Raw genomic sequence first — 17,681 nt, 5'->3', positions numbered from 1 at the left:
TCTCCTCCTCCTACTCCCTCTCACTATTTATCTCCTTCTTCCCTCTCTCTGACAATATCCTTCTCCACATCTCTCTGTATATCTCCTCCTTTCCTCTCTCTGTCCATACCTTCCTTGCAACTTTCTCTTTCTCCCCCACCCCATATCTCTGTAATTTCCTCCTCACCTCACTCTGTCCAATCCCTCCTCACCCCTCTCTCTCTCCATCTCCTCCAGTCCTCTGTGGTGTTCCCCTTCTCCTCCTCCAGATTCTCTGTTTGTATCCTCCCCCCTGCCTCTGTTCCTATCTTCGTTCCCCATTCTCTCTGTCCATTCCTTCCTGCCTCCCTCTCTCCATCCTTCCATCCACACTGATACTACTCCAGCTCAACAAGTCAGTCATACATGCTAGCTTACATGTTGAGGGCTAGAACACAATTTCTAGCCACTGATGTATGGGCTGCCACACAAAACAGATCGATAAGGCAGACCTATTCCACTCTAACTCAGCATGTCTGTTGTGCAGGGCTGGCTACATGTTGGCTCTGGAAAACAGTTTCTTGCCACTGATATGTAGGTTGCCTACAAAGCAGGTCAATCAGGTAGCCAGTACTCTTCCTACACAGTATACCTGTAATGCAGGGCAGCCTATACTTCAGGGACTGGAAAAACATGTTTTTGCCTGTATCGTCGCTCCTATTGCAGATACGAGATTGTGACTCTCACAGTGCTGATACTCATGAGGCCTGTTGTTCTTGTTCCAACTTTGGTTGAAATCAATCCAGTAGTTTGGTGGTTTGGAAGGACATCCAGGACATACACACTGTGGAGTATATATATATCAGTGTGTGTGTGTTTTCACATGGAGAGCAATCATTCATATCTGTCTACTAATTCAGGAATTGACAGCTCCCATTTCACTGATTACTGCAATGAGGAAAGTATTTACCAGTCCTAGATTTAGAAGGTAGGTGCAGTTCATTTAATTGATATTAACTATAATGTTCTACTGTTACTTATATGCTGACATTGACTGTTGTGGTCCAGGGTGTCCATTTTTTATGAAAATCTTGCTGCTGCTCCTGCTGCTGGAAAAGACTAATAAATTTCTCCTACTAGGGCAAACACATGGGTTCAAGGGCAGCACACAAACAATTAAAGTAACATAGGAGAGTGAATAGTAAAATTTATTACTCAGGTTTGCTAATGTTATTTACAGCAATTGCACATTACAGGTTTGCCATAACTGCCCTGCAATGGCTAGTGTTCTATGAACACAAACTAAGTAATGTTCTCTAAAGTTGGAAGAAAACTTATATTCTGACTTGACATACTATTCAAAGGACAGTACCAGACTAATAGTACTATTTTAAATCTCTAAGCAGGCGGCCTCTGCCCATTCACAATTTTCTATTCACCATTCTGTTTCTACTGAAGACTAACCACTGTCTATCTATCAGCCACTGTTTCTATCTCAATTGAAGACTTAAGGAAATGACGAACACTCTGTAGGAACTCCTTCACAAGACTCAGGCTGACTTACAACTTGCAACTGACAACATCTATACATGCACTGTTACTTAAGTGTGTGTCTCTTTTTGTGATGGCGTTGCCACTCTAGGCGCCACGATTCTTGTGGGCAGCACGATGGATTTGCATGCATCAATGTTCCCGCTGAGGAAGGATGGCCACACTTATTCCGATACCACATGTCACAAACACTTCTTCTTGGTATCTCAGTAAACCACATCAACCAATACCACATACAGTATATTATGTTCTTTAGATTTCAATTTGCAACTAAAATATATATGCTAAAGGTTGTAATACATTTTAATTATTTTTCATTTTTAATATCAGATATTGAATGCATATTTGAGAGAGAGGATATGTAAAGGTATGACATAGAAAAAATTTCCTGTGGAATAGCATATAAATGTAAGGCACTATCGTTTTCAGCTTTCTGCCTGCTGGATAAAACCAAAATTCTTTGTGAGTTTTCATCTGCATTCCACAGTAATTAAATGCAAAAGTTTGTTGGTGAACACAACGAAATAAAATAATCACATAATGAACAACTGATCATTTCTGTCAGCTGAACTATTTTCTGTTGTGTTACAAAGGAATTTCCAAGCTGTCTTATAGGCTAGGAACTCATTTGTATATACCTTTCACAAATGTCTTTATGGTTCTTCTAGTAGGGGTGTCATGTCATCATTCACCTCATCTGTTTCGCATATAGAGAATACCAGCTAGCCTTTTAATATGTTTTTACTCCGTATTACATCTAGGAGACCGTCTTCAGACGAATGCAAATGATATTGCCATTTTTGTGCTAGGTGGTCAATTCTTACACCAATTAAGTAATAAAATGTAGGAAATGCATACACAAACACACACACACACACACACACACACACACACACACACACACACACACACGCTGGTTAATGTTGTACTAATGCATTTACATTTACATATATTATTAGTGAGAGAGAGATGATGAGTTAAAGAAAATGTTAGAAGAAATATTTGAAATAGCGATTTAAAAATGCTTACAATATAGTATATAAATTGTGAAACAGAATGCATTTTCAGCAATTAACTTATATTTCAATTCCAGTGGTGATTCGCGCAGTATATATGTAGACGTAGATTTAGATGTAGATAAGCCACTTCCAATCAGTTACCAGAAAAAGAAATATAGTGAATAACGTAACGAAACAAATGTCAGCATCTAGAATGTGTCTGTAACGGCACAAGCCTGAAGAATACTTACTGTTCATGGAGTGAATCAAACGGAATTTCTTCACATCTTTAGTCTCATGTTGTTAATAGTACAGTATGAATTACAGATACCGTACTTCACTGAAATGTCGACATATAAGTTTTCTGGGTATGGTACCTCGTCGTATTGTATAAAACTACTGCTAGAGAAAAACCAACGTTTCGGCCGCGATTGCAGCGGCCTTCTACTGTGTCTGGTTGGCCGAAATGCTGGTTTATCTGCAGCAGTAGTTTTATACAACATGACGCGGTACCAAACCCAGAAGACCTTTATCTCGACTCATTTTGGCAGCGGAAGCCTATGCAGTTATATTCACTGAAATAGTTTCAGATTTAGATCGAAGCCAAGCGTTCATGTGCAGCTACAATGTTTAGTGGAGCGAAGAATGATTAATCAGATCAGCTGTAGTCATCCTGTTTCTTCACCAGTTATTTCCACCGTATACCGTTCGGCCATCTTCCTCCCGAGCTGATCAAGAGGCACGAACAAAGGGACAAGGAAGGCATTACCTGTGCTGAGAACAGCCGTTGTCTGAAACTAAGAAGCCGAGCAGTGCGCCACCTTGGGGAGATCAAGACGAGGGTTTCTCCATGAAAACCCTGAGTGGGAGTTGTCCTCTCTACTTAGTGGCATTAATATGACAGTCGCTTCGGAGTACGTATTTAGATATGACCTACTTTAGTGGAGGAATACTCATTGCCAGACCGCTGACAATTTGATGACGCAAAATTTCATTCGTCAGGCATGATCTGCAACACGACAAAACAGCACTCGTTTTAAGTCGAACTCAGCTCGTTTTATTTACAAAATAATACTGCAATTTTTGTTACATAAAATTTTTACCTTACTCTCACAAAGGTGTTAAGTAAAGTAGTTTATCACATATCTGTGTTATTGACCTTCGAAGGTATATTTGCACCTAATTTTGTTTTTGTGGGCACACTCATTTTGCATTCGTATTTCATGAACCGTTTTAGTTTTTACATATTGTTTTTCAATGGTTTTTAGAAGTAATACCAAATGATTGTCCATTAGCAACTGATGGTACTTAAGTTCAGAAATGTTTGTTGCACCACCAAAACGTTTTATGCAGATACCTAAAACTTCACTAACCATGATATCCATACAGTTCTCTCGGCGAGGATATTTTCCACCCTTATTGCAAAGGAACAGTTTCTCTGCACACATAAAAATATCACCAACATCTGAAGGGGTAATAAGATCACGAAAACTCTTTCTCTGTATTGGTGAGAAGGAAGGATGATGATCACCACACGTGAAAGCAGTTACAAAGTTTTCACATTTGACTTCTCAAAATACCCGGCTATGTATACTGCAGCAAAGACAGCAACAGACAATCCGCCCGGAGTTTTCGACACCACCACACCAAGAAAATTTCATCATTTGGGAAAACAAAGAGTGAAAGCTAATATAACATGTATTTTAACGCGACCTAGCCGTCTAAAGATAAACCTTTCGGATCGAAACCGGTAACGGCGCTATTTAAAGAAATAAATAGCATTACAGCAAGTGGCTGATTGTTCAAATGGTTCAAATGACTCTGAGCACTATGGGACTTAACATCTGAGGTCATCAGTCCCCTAGAACTTAGAACTACGTAAACCTAACTAACCTAAGGATATCATACACATCCATGCCCGAGGCAGGATTCGAACCTGCGACCGTAGCGGTCGCGCGGTTCCAGACTGTAGCGCCTGGAACCGCTCGGTCACCCCGGGCGGCTGGCTTATTGTTGTTGTTGTCTTCTCTGTAAGAGTCAACCTATATTTTGTACACATCCACGGCTTCAGAATGTCAGTTTTCGACAAAATAACATTTTTAAATGATCCTGAGAACTTTTTATACGTAGACCAAACTGAAGCACAGTTGCACACACATTGATAAGCCAAAGCATTATGACCACTGCCCACCGCAACATTAGATGCCGCCTGGTGGCATTGCGGGCACGTGAAGTGGTAACGAAAGTATGTGAGCGGAGGAGACACGGGCGGAAATCACCTTAGCGAAGACACGGGCTGCAAATGTGGAAATACATTGAGTTAAGCGACATTGACAAAGGGCATGTTATTATTAATCAGAACCTGTGAACCAGAACCTCGGAAACCGCGAAGCTGGTAGAATATTCACGTGTACTGTCGTGAGTATCTGCGGAAACACGTAAGACAATGTAACTACCACTAGGCGCTAAATAATTGGACGTCCACGATTCTTCACAGAACGTGGGGTTCGGAGGCTTGTCTGTTCTGTAACGTATGACGATGGTGATCTGTGGTATCTCTGCCGAAAAAGCACAGTACTGGTGCACGCACAGCTGTTTCTGAGCACACGTTCATCGTGCATTGTTGAACACGGAGCTCCGCAGCAGGTCACTCCTACATGTTCACATGTTGACCCGACGACATTGTCAACTGTAACTGCAGAGACAGAGACCATCAATAGAAACGTGTCAGATCTTCGGGTGAATCACATTTTTGCTGTACTAGGTCGATGGCCGTCTCCACAAACGCCGTAATTGAGGTGAACTGCCGCTCGAAACGTCCAGTGCGTTGCGGACGCTGGTTGGTAGGAGCGGTATTATGCTGTGGGAGACATTCTCCTGCGCTCGCATGGGATTGTGGTAGTAATCGAAGACACGCTGACAGCTGCGAACTACCTGCATCCCTTCATGCTTGACGTCTTCCCCGACTCCGATGTCATCTTTCAGCAGCATAATTGTTCGTGTTTCGGAGCCAGAACCGCGCTGCAGTGGTTTGAGAAGCATTATAGTAGACTCATGTATATGTCTCGGCTACCAAATTCGCCTAATGTAAATCCTATAAAACCCATCTGGGTCGCTATCGGGCGCCATCAGCGCGTACGCAAATGAGCGGCCCGTTATTTACGCGAATTTCATGACCTGTGCGTCGACATCTAACGCCACACACCTCCAATGACTACGAAAAAACTGTCTAATCCGATACGCAGAACCAGTGATGTATTTAGTTCCAAAGACGGCAAGCTATTGGCTCATCAGTTTACACTAACTCGTAAGAATTGAGAATACAGGTGCAGTAAACTTGAGATGCTAACAAAGAAGCCAACAAACCTAGTTCTCCTGTTTGAATAACCAGTTCGTCAGTGCCTTTTCGTTTCAGTGCAGGTATGTACAGGTTCGCTTCAGTAAGGAATTTGTTAACTTGTTCGTAGTCAGAAACATTTACTAGTTTCTTCGTCCCACTTAGAACCACACTTCTCGATTTCACCTTGGAAAAAAGACGATTCATAACCCTTGTAAATTTGACAGTAGCACTGTGCATAAGGAAATCTGATATTGCTAGGGAAGATGCTTCCTCTAAAGCATCAGCTGTCGAATGAGTAAAAAGTTCAATAGCGAGTGATACTTTCATATTATTCTTGAACCTGTTAATTTCGTCGCGGTCCGATGTGTAAAAGACCACACACTCACAGCGTATCTTTTAAACCCCAGCACTGCGGCGTTTCCCAGTCTTGTGACCTCTTAATGAGTTGAGGAAAGCGGCTTAACTCTACGTCTCTGGTCTACCTAAGTTACAAGGCTTACACCTAACATTCATACTTGGAAGATTTTTCTCTCTTTTTCTGGCAACTTTTCATGAATGGGTCATAACACCTGCCTTACCGAAGGAAGATTTGCTCATGAATCTTAGACATTGTTTTACACTTCTGTGTTATACAAGTTATATTGGTGTGTACATGTACATACATGAATAAATGGGTTTCTCTTTTCGTTTTACATCTAAATGTACATACATAGATTTTTTCCACTGATACAATCTATACATCTCTGTAACATAAATATGCATAATAATTAATCATGTCTTCTCCAATCTTTATCTGCGATCTTGGGTAACCAGTGACTGAGCACTGAGGTTAGGAATAATTTCACGCAGGACAGCATTTCTTGTGAGATGTTTCCATGAGCCGGATCACGCTTCACACTCACGTGGTCATAACACTTATCTTCTTCCCACTTTCGGCACTGGACGCTACGATTGAGATGTCTAAACTTCTAACTTTTACGTTATTAGCTGATATCTTCCTTCTCCGTCGTCTCATCATGTTTCCTACTGCTGCTAGGGTTAGGGTAATAGAGGCAAAATGACCGGGGGGTCTGGCTTTCTCCGAGGATCAATTACAATGTCTACCTCACGTGCGCTTTTTGGATTTCTATACGTAAATCCCTCCGTAAAAAGTTTTAAGATAGGCCTTTGGCTATTTTTGTTCCACAGTTCATTTTACACACTTGCAGAGCTTGTAGAGGGAACCTAGTAGATCAAGTTTTACATAGGAACGCTACACAGCGTCGGAATAGTAGGCGCCGGCGCCTGTAAATGCATGAATATACAGGATGATTCCGTGATGATGTTACAAACTTTCTAGGATGATGGAGAAGGATAAATTTATAATTTGAGGCAAGGACCTCTGTACTGGAATGAGTCGAAAGTTACAGGCGAAAATCATTCTGATACCTCTGACAGTGGAATTCGTTGTTGCTAAGAGTGTAGGGTAGGCAACTTTCAGAGGTGGTAGTATTGACCAAGAGAAGAAAGAATTACTTGTAAACATGGGCTCTAAAATGCATAACTGAGGAACTATGGCCACTTGTTTATCTTCGCTAGTGTGAACCACATCTCCACTGTCAGAGATATCAGACCGATTTTCACTTATAACTTTCGACTCGTTCGTTTCCGGTAAAGAGATCCTTACCTCAGATTGATACATTTATCCTTCCCCATCGTCTTTGAAACTTTGTAACATCCTGAAGGGATCACCCTGTGTATACACACAGTCCGTTCCACAGGAAAGTGTATGCCGTTTGCTGTATGGAATACCGTGTAGGCTGCAGATACCTCGACTTGCGCCATAGGGTGGTTGGGTTTCGGGTTCGGCTGAAAAGGTCAGGAGTCCACTACACACAGTAGGCAGCTACACGGGTAGCAGGGGCCGTGTGGCGTCGACTGGACGTTTTTTAAGTTAGAAAGTCTCGGGAAAACACAAAAGGGCTTAAATCTTAAAGGATCAAGGTCGAATACAGGAAGAGCGTAGATTCAGAAACCATCGGTATAACAGTTGTAAATTGTCGTAGTTGTGTTGGAAAAGTACGAGAGCTCCAAGCGCTAATAGAAAGCACTGATGCTTAAATCATTGTAGGCTCTGAAAGCTGTCTAAAGCAGAAGATAAGTTCAGCCAAAATTTTTGCGAAGAGCCTAGTGGTGTTCCGAAAGGATAGGCTAAACACAGTTGGCGGTGACGTGTTTGTTGCTGTTAGAAGTAGTTTACCTTGTCGCAAAATTCCTGCGAGTTGGTCTGGGCAGAGGTCATTCTTGGCAACCGGAATAAAATAATAATTGAATCCTTTTACGGACCTCCCAATTCAGATGATACAATTGCTGAAAGGCTGAAAGAAAACTTGAACTTAATTTCATACACGTACCGACTCATACAATTACAGCTGGTGGTGACTTTAATTTACCCTCGATACGTTGGCGAAAATACATTTTTAAATCCGGAGGTATGCATAAAACATCATCCAAAATTATTCTAAATTCTCTGAAAATTATTTGGAGCACTTAGTTCATGAGCCCAAGCGAATAAGAAACAGTTGGGAAAACACGCTTGACATCTTAGCAACAAATAATCGTGAGCTAATAACAAGCATCAAAATGAATACATGGATTAGTGAAATCAGAGTTACTAAACACAGCCTCCCGAAATTCCTTCACCAAAGAATACGAACTAAATATTCCAAAATTCGAATCAGGAACATTTGCCACCATGAGTAGCGTAGAAGTAGATATCCTCGGAGCAGCGAAGCAACTTAAATCACTTAACAAAAGCAAGTTCTCCGGTCCAGACTGTGTATCAGTTAGGTTCTTTTCAGAGTATGCTGATGCAATAGCTCCGTACTTAACAATCATATACGCTCGACGAAAGATCCATACCCAAAGACTGGAAAGTTCCACACCAATATTCAAGAAAGGCAGTAGGAGTAATCCACTAAATTACCGGGCCACATCATTATCGTCGATATACAGTAGGATTTTGGAACATATATTGTGTTCGAACATTATGAATTACCTCGAAGGGAACGGTCTATTGACACACTGTCAACACGGATTTAGAAAACATCGTTTTTGTGAAACTCAACTAGCTCTTTACTCACAGGAAGTTTTGAGTGCTATTGACAAGGAATTTCAAATTGATTCCGTATTTCTAGATTTCGAGAAGACTTTTGACATTGAATACAGAAGCGGCTTGTAGTGAAGTTGCGAGCTCATGGAATATCGTCTCTGTTTTGTGACTGGATTCTTGATTTCCTGTCATAGGGGTCACAGTTCGTAGTAATTGACGGAAAGTCATCGAATAAAACAGAGATGGTTTCTGGCGTTCCTCAAGACAGTATTATAGGCCCTTTGCTGTTCCTTATCTATATAAACGATTTATGGAACAATCTGAGCAGCCGTTTTAGGTTGTTTGCTGATGTACCTGTCCTTTATCGCCTAGTGCCGTCACCAGACGATCAAAACAAATTGTAAAACGATTTAAAAACGATATGTGTATGTGTAAAATTTGGCAATTGACCCTAAATAACGAAAAATGTAAGGTCATCCACATGAGTGCTAAAAGGAATCCGCTGAACTTCGCTTAACCATAAATCAGTCGAATCTAAAGGCCGTAAATTCAACTAAATACCCAGGAATTACAATTAGGAACAACTTAAATTGGAAGGAACACATGGAAAATGTTGTGGGGAAGGCTAACCAAGGATTGCGTTTTATTGGCAGGACACTTAGAAAATGTAACAGATCTACTAAAGAGACTGGCTCCACTACGCTTGTCCGACCTCTTTTAGAATACTGCTGCGTCTTGTGGGACCCTTACCAGATGGAATTTACGGAGTTCATCGAGAAAGTTCAAAGAAGGGCAGCACGTTCTGTATTATCGCGAAATAGGGGAGAGAGTGTGACTGAATTAAACTGGATATGGAGTGGAAATAATTAGAACAAAGGTGATTTTCGTTACGGCGGAATCTTCTCACGAAATTTCAATCACTAAATTTCTTCTCCGAATGCGAAAATATTTTGTTGGCGCTGACCTACATAGAGAGAAACGATCATCATAATAAAATAAGGAAAATGAAAGCTCGGACGAAAGATATAGGTATTCGTTTTTTCCGTGCGCTGTACGAGATTGGAATAATAGAAAATTATTGTAACGGTGGTTCGTTGAACCGTCTGCCAGGCATTTAAATGACATTTACAGAGTATCCATGTAGATGTAGATAGCGCTGTTATAAATATATGTTTACATGAAAATACTTGTTATTACCAAATGCACAATTACCTAATGGTTATCCAATCGCTGCAATTACCGACGATATCTTCGACCTGCCTCCGGTAAATCATCCACTTTTCCAACCTCTAAATATCGTTTGACTTACTTCGTAACGAATGTCTTTGACTTTCTAAGAATTTCATCAGCAGCTTCATATGAAAGCTTTGATCCCTTTGGATGATTTACATGGAACACTGCCTCTTGACGCTTCAGATATTTTGCACTCATTTTAAGCTACAATCGACAAAACAAAACATTCAACTCTCACACTCTTTATCTATACACTGTGCAAAAGAGCAATGATTACAGATTCGAGACCACTAGCAGCAATGTCGCTGCGTACGTTACATTAAAAATTACGGGATATATTTCCTTGTGGAACTGTCTGTACATTTAGAGGCACCGCGCCTAAAACTTTGACGCACTGTAGCGTCGTTGGATGACGTTTCCAGGCAGGGGTTCCTGTGTAAAGCTTGATCTACAAAGTCCCCTCTACAAACTTTAAAAGTGTGGAATATGAATTGTGAAACACAATGTCTATTGTTCCATTCAGAGAAGAGATGTATACATCAATAATTCGGTTGCTGCAAGAGTTAAGAGAATTGCCCATAAAAAATAAGTGGCTTACAATTATTTGCCGAAGAGTATGTTTCGACGTCTTCCATTGTTCTCGAAATAGACGTGGTTCACCCTGTTTACGTAGACATCCTCACGTCTTTTCTGAATGGTGCTCACTTTCGGTGTCAGTTGGGCGGCAGTGACTGAATGCGTGCAAGGAGGAGTGAGGGGAGAAAGTGTCTTGGCACGCGAATGAAGCGGCGGCGTGTCTGCGCAGCGCGGCTGTGCGTGTTTTTACGGCGGCGCGGAGTGGTGGGGAAGACGGAAGCGCCGCTTGCCGCTGCCGCCCACGTCTGTTGCCAGTCGGCAGTAGTTGGCCGCCGCAGCTGTTTTCTCTCGCCGCTCGCGTCCTCCGCTCTCCTGCCGCTTTTACGTCTAATCTAATCCCGCTGGCATCGACTTCTGGTAAGTTCAGCCACCCAATCTATACAAATCTGTATTAACTCACTGTGCTGCGTTCATTCAGCGGTCACTCTTCCTGATCACGTTAGTGTTAACGAGCCAGTTATTAATGCGATGCCCCATAGAGTGCTTCCTTAAAAACGGACTGCCGCTGTCGGTTTAGTTGCCGGCTACTGGCGGGTGATTAATACACTGGTAAGCGCCTCCTCATATTTGTGTGCCCCAAAGCTCTGGAACGCTGTCCATTAAGCACAGTGAGACTGAAAAGGGAGCTCCGTACAAAATAACGACAGACTCTGGCGAAAATAGTCCAAGTGGCGTCAACACAAAAGGTTAACAGCCACACTCCGTACTCTCGTGATCTCTTTTGTCTTTTCTGTAATTTCACTAAGGCTGTAGTAGCTCATAAAGAGCAATGAGAACAATCGCCTCTGCGAGACATACTCAAAAGTAACACATAATATAGTACTTACCTTTTAAGTACTGTTACTTGGTTCAAATGGCTCTGAGCACTATGGGACTCAACTTCTGAGGTCATCAGTCCCCTAGAACGTAGAACTACTTAAACTTAACTAACCTAAGGACATCACACACATCCATGCCCGAGGCAGGATTCGAACCTGCGACCGTTACGGTCGCGCGGTTGCAGGCTGTTGCGCCTAGAACCGCTCGGCCATCCCGGCCGGCAGTACTGTTACTTGTGAATCTTTAGTATGCCATGTTTTCTAACGCAACAGTTTTCTATTCGTAAAATACTTGCCCGAAATTAGGATTTGATTATCAGAGTCACCGAAGAACTAGACAGTGAATTCGTTGCGTGGAACAAACCCATTGTTTTGCTACATGTGACTTCTATAGGTATTCCTATGAATATTGTGATAGATATGTAGTATTGGATAAAGAAACATACAGTTATTAGACACCTGCATCTCTTCATGTGTTGTGTGTGACAGTGGTAAAGCAATACTGATCCGATTTTTCGTAGTGCGCACTTTACGTTTCTAATATGCTGCAGATGAAGCTGAAGGCCACCGGTTTGCTTTGGATGCGGATATGCGAGTCGCTGCAGAAGGTTTTGGGTATGCTATTGAAAGACCCTCTCTATAACTGTGCAGAAGGTGAATACTTAGTTTTGCCTGCCGAAGTGGCCTTGCGGTTCTAGGCGCTGCAGTCTGGAACCGCGAGACTGCTACGGCCGCAGGTTCGCATCCTGCCTCGGTCATGGATGTGTATGATGTCCGTAGGTTAGTTAGATTTAACTAGTTCTAAGTTATAGGGGACTAATGACCTCAGAAGTTGAGTCCCATAGTGCTCAAAGCCATTTGAACCATTTGAATACTTAGTTCAATAACAGTGCGTAGATCTTTGTATGGAAAATATAATTTCTCTTCCATACTGAAGACTAATAATTATGATGATTATCTGACATTATCAACTGTATTGGAAGCGATCTCAGTCTCTAAACACCGGTGCCTCAAAGATTTGTTACGTAACATTATTTGTCGTACTTCGCGTACGACGGTGACTGCATCGCTAGTTTCAAATGCCAGTCTAGAGTGCAACGAAAAGAAAGGAAGCCCTATACGTTTCATCATGTCGAATCACTTTCCCTCCAGGTAATATCTCTGTCAGCAGGGTGTTTCCGACACAGCGTATTGTAGTCACAAGAGACGGCGTTACTACTAAAAAGTCGTTTCCTGCGTATCACAAACACTACACGATTCCTCGAGCGCGTTTCCTATAACAGTCTACAACTAGTCTAATTTAAAGTGTAGCCTACAATGAAATAACATTTCTACACACACACATAACTGTTGCACAAACTCTCTTTAGAGGACAGAATTGAGTTTCGCGTCATGTCCGTGATGCTCTGAAAGAAACGCAACTGTCTGCTGGCAGTAGTTACGTAATGGCGCTTTCACCAAGGCCGTATCGTTGTCGCCGGTATGCGCTTCAACTGGCTGAGTAGCTCATGTCCTTAAGGTGATAAACTGAAGCACTGTGTACATTTCTTTCCCACGCGTGCCGAAGAAAAGTGCACAAAGACTAAGTCTCTCGCTTCTGTTTATCTCCGCAAGTTTACTTCTAACCCAGAAGGCCGACTGTGATATATCAGACCAAAACCGCGCCGGTGGTGAAATTGCGACCGTTTCCGTTGTGTACAGAACTTGAAATAGGGAAGTGTGTGTTTCCTGAAGTCCATGTGAAACTGTGGGAAGCTGGCTTTCCAGTGATCTGAATGGCAGTAACTGGTCTGTACAATGTAATATCGTAAATTGTCTGGTAATTGTAGACATGGGTGTTTTGTCTCAGGCATCGTGATAGTGGAATCGTCGGACAAAATGGAGGCACGGTGGTAATGGCGCTCATGATCTTGCTTCAGAAGTATCGTAGGCTCTCTTGGTATGTCTGCACCACCGTCGCAGTAATATCTACATACTGCAGTGCCCTGTATCATGGCGTGCAATTGGTCCTTACATTTTCAAACGAATATCTGCTGAATATCCTCCATTCCTTCGGAGTAGATATATGAGGCAGGACTTTGCAGCCAGGTCTATTAAACTGCTTGTAAAAACTTATCTAACCTTACCATTAACTAAATAAATACAGTATTTGAGCCAGGTTTATTAAACTGCTTGTAAAAACTTATCTAACCTTACCTTTAACTAAATAAATACAGTATTTGGTCTATTTCAGTTTCTGACTGCCGCTGGAGATACAACGGCTAAGGAATATCAGCGTGGAAATAAATATAGTCAGAGACATTTTTGTCAGCAATCATACCGAATTTCTAGACTCGCTTCAATTGGTGAAAACTTCAAGATGTTTTCGGATGTCCGTGATATAAATTTAAGGTTAATGATGTTTTTCCTTTTTCAATTGACTTGTTGTCGTTGTATAGTAAGCTCCTCTGTTCAGTGACTTCGATACATCACTCGCGGAACATAGATTTCTCCGAGGCTCCGGAAACAGCGTGCTAGATATCGTTATCGTGTTTGCTGCTCGCATAAAAAGCTCTCTCATTGATCTGAAAGGACTGAGATCGAATTACGGAGCGCTGGAATGTCTAACTTGATTACTTCATACACAGAGTTGACATAAAGTCATGGGATAGCGATATGTGCATATACAGATGGCGGTAGCATCGCATACACAAGGTATAAAACGGCGTTCCATTGGCAGAACTGTCATTTTTACTGAGGTGATTCATTTGAAAAGGTGTACGACGTTATTACGGCCGCAAAATTGGAATTAAAAGACTCTGAATGCGCAATGGTAGTTGAAGCTAGTAGCACGGCACTTTACATTTCTGAAATCGTTAGGGGATTCAATATTCCGAGACGCACAGTGTCAAATATCTGCCGAGAATACCAAATTTCAGGCATCACCACGGACAATGCAGTGGCCGACGGACTTCACTTAACGACCGAGAGCAGCGGCGTTTCCGTAGAGTTATGAGCGCTAATAGACAAGCAACACTGCTTAAAATAAATATGGAAATCAATATGGACACATAACGAACATATCCGTTAGGACAGTCCTGCGAAATCTGGCGTTAATAGGCTATGGCAGCAGATGACCGACGCGAGTGGAGTGCCTCTGCTGACCTGATCAGGTCAGTCCCGATTTCAATTGGTAAGTGATGTTGGTATGGTTCGAATGTGGTGCAGACTCCACGAAGCTATGGACCCTTGTGCAAGCTGGTGGTGGCTCCATAATGACGTGGGCTTTGTTTACATGGAATGAACTGGGTCCTCTAGCACAACTGAACCGGTCATTGACTGGAAATCGTTATGTTTGGCTACTTGGAGACAATTCGCAGCCATTCAACGATGACATTTTTTTGGGTGACAATGCACCATGTTACCAGACCACAATAGTTCGCGATTAGTTTCAAGAACATTCTGGACAATTCGAGCGAATGATTTGGCCTCCCAGATCGCCCAACATGAAGCCCATCGAACATTTATGGTAACGTAAGCGAGATGTCAGTTTGTGTACAAAATCTTGCACCGGCAGCACTGTTGCAGATACGGACGGCTGTAGAGGCAGCATGGCTCAGTCTTTCTGCAGGGACTTCCAACGACTTGTTGAGTCCATGACACATCGAGTTGCTGCACTACCCCGGGCAAAAGGTGGTCCGACACGATATTAGGAGGTATCCCATACTTTTGTCACCTCAGTGTACGTCAAGCAGGAATGTCTAATTTTGCTGAATGCTTTCTTGGTGTCGAAAACATTTCTCCTATGCTGCTTCTTATCCTCGTCATAGACACTGTATAAGTACTTGTGTGTCGTGATGTACCTCTGCACGTTTTAGACTGCTGTTCGCAGAGCCTCAGGGGCGGTAATAAGTGATTTGTGTGGACAACAAGCATAGTTGTCATAAGTCTATCGCTCACAGGATTTAACCGAGACTTGGGACAGACAGATTCAGCTCCCACCAATGCCTTAGCCAGGGCTCGTATCAGCAGCCTCTCTGAGAACAGTTCAGTGACTTAGGACGCTGCCTGCTTCCGTAGTGCTTTTTGATTAGAGTCGTATATATTCGAGAAGCGAAGATTCGCGTAATATATGCCTCATGTAGCTTGCGATTAGTGCCAAAAGCTGATTTGACGAACCTTATACTTAAGGCAGTCTCCTGCGTTAACGCATGCAATAAATTATTATATTAACAGAATTTAGTGGAGCTCCTGAATGATGCATCCAGGGACAACTCTTTGAAAATAGAGAAGCTGTAAACTTTCTGAGTCAGTTGAACTGGAAACTGCTAATTGGGCTAGGAGTATTATATCGTTAAGTAGTCAATCCATTTGAACAATGAAGAATATTACACAGTTCGAAAGCTCATCAATCCGCTTCTATTGTTTCGGTGACATGATTTGTATTGCAAGATATAGTACTCAGTTTTAGTGAGAAGACTGCAATATTTTTGTTGCCTCAATCAACTTAAGAGTATTGCTTACACGAGGACTATTAGTACTACTTTCATTTACTTCCGTTGTTGCCTTCTTACTAGAAACACGAATGAGATACATAACCTGTCAGTTCGCTTCCGTACCTACCTTAATCTAGCTGATTTTGTATGTCTGGTACTTGCACGATATATAAATGGTGAGCGAATTTCGGAATCTTAAGTCATCTCGTGATGGACAATGCTGCATGAGTAATTTATTTCAGTGCGTTTTCAGAGACCACGGACTTTCGTATTTACGTAAAGCACACGACTGTGCTACAACGAATGAATATTACACGATCCACTCACATTAATATGATCACCGGCTATGTTTGAGGTCAACATACAATAGCAGACAGATGGCAAGAGCCAGCACTAGCGGTGGAGGGTAGAAAAACGTGTCCAGTGGACGCACAATAGTACTTAGTCGGTCGTAATGCGAAAACGGAACAATTTGAAACTTCCTCGCAGATTAAAACTGTGTGCCGGACCGAGACTCGAACTCGGGACCTTTGCCTTTCGTGGGCAAGTGCTCTACCAACTGAGCTACCCAAGCACGACTCACGCCCACTCCTCACAGCTTTACTTCTGCCAGTACCTCGCCACCTACCTTCCAAACTTTACAGAAGCTCTCCTGAAAGGAGTGCTAGTTCTGCAAGGTTCGCAGGAGAGCTTCTGTAAAGTTTTGAAGGTAGGTGACGAGGTACTGGCAGAAGTAAAGGTCTGAGGAGGGGGCGTGAGTCCTGCTTGGGGTAGCTCAGTTGGTAGAGCACTTGTCCGTGAAAGGCAAAGGTCCCGAGTTCGAGTCTCCATCCGGCACACAGTTTTAATCTGCCAAGAAGTTTCATAACAGCGCACACCCCGCTGCAGAGTGAAAATCTCATAACGGAACAATTTATCTGACGTTCGAAAGAACATGATGACTGGCAAAGGTGGAAGCATTTCCGAAACGGTTAAGTCTGTAAACTGTTCAGGTGCTGCCGTGATTAAAATATACCTTGCATGGCAAAATCGAGCTATCCAAAATCGGCTCTGAGGCAACTGCGGTGCACCACAGGTCATAGATGTCAGGGATGGACGACGGGTACGGAGATGCATACGCGCGAATATACGTGCAACTGTTGAGCAATGACTGCCCAGAAGAAACCAGGGGCCACCGACAGCGTCTCCTCGACGACCATTCAGCGAACGTTGGTGCGTATGGGCCGCCGTAGCAGGGGTCTGGTACAAGCACCAGTGCTGACTGCTATTCATCGACAGCGAAGCCTCAAGTCTGCACGGCAATACTGCAACTGCACGTCTACCGAGTAGCGACAGGTGGCCTTTTCAGATGACAGACGGCCGTTGGCGTGTACGGCGTGAAACGTGTGGAAGCACACCCTGCAATAATCGTCAGCAGGGTCGAAGTCGGAGGAGGGAACGTTATGGTCTGGGGGAATCTTTTCGTGGCATTCTCTCGATGATCTCGTCATTATGCAAGACACACTGGACCAAAACAAGTACGCCTCTCTCGTTGGAGACTACATCCGCCTCTACATGCAGTTTTCTGGTCACATTGGCATC

The 17,681-nt window shown here is 42.7% G+C and overlaps 1 protein-coding gene across 19 annotated transcripts in view; it reads left to right on the top strand.

The window, feature by feature from the left end:
* The window catches only part of LOC126299110 (uncharacterized), a 285,821-nt gene that overhangs the window by 143,144 nt on the left and 124,996 nt on the right, over window positions 1-17,681 (top strand). Inside the window, exon 1 of one of the 19 annotated variants that reach the window (XM_049990791.1) lies at window positions 11,009-11,164. The exons of 17 other annotated variants lie outside the window; for them this stretch is intronic. The gene's annotated coding sequence lies outside the window, so the exon portion shown is untranslated. Of the gene's footprint in view, window positions 1-11,008; window positions 11,165-17,681 lie in introns of those variants that run through there. One more of the 19 variants, XM_049990805.1, reaches the window with a different exon arrangement.

The sequence above is a fragment of the Schistocerca gregaria genome, chromosome X, assembly GCF_023897955.1.
Source record: "Schistocerca gregaria isolate iqSchGreg1 chromosome X, iqSchGreg1.2, whole genome shotgun sequence".
NCBI lineage: Eukaryota > Metazoa > Arthropoda > Insecta > Orthoptera > Acrididae > Schistocerca > Schistocerca gregaria.
This window is presented reverse-complemented; position numbering and strand designations above follow the sequence as displayed.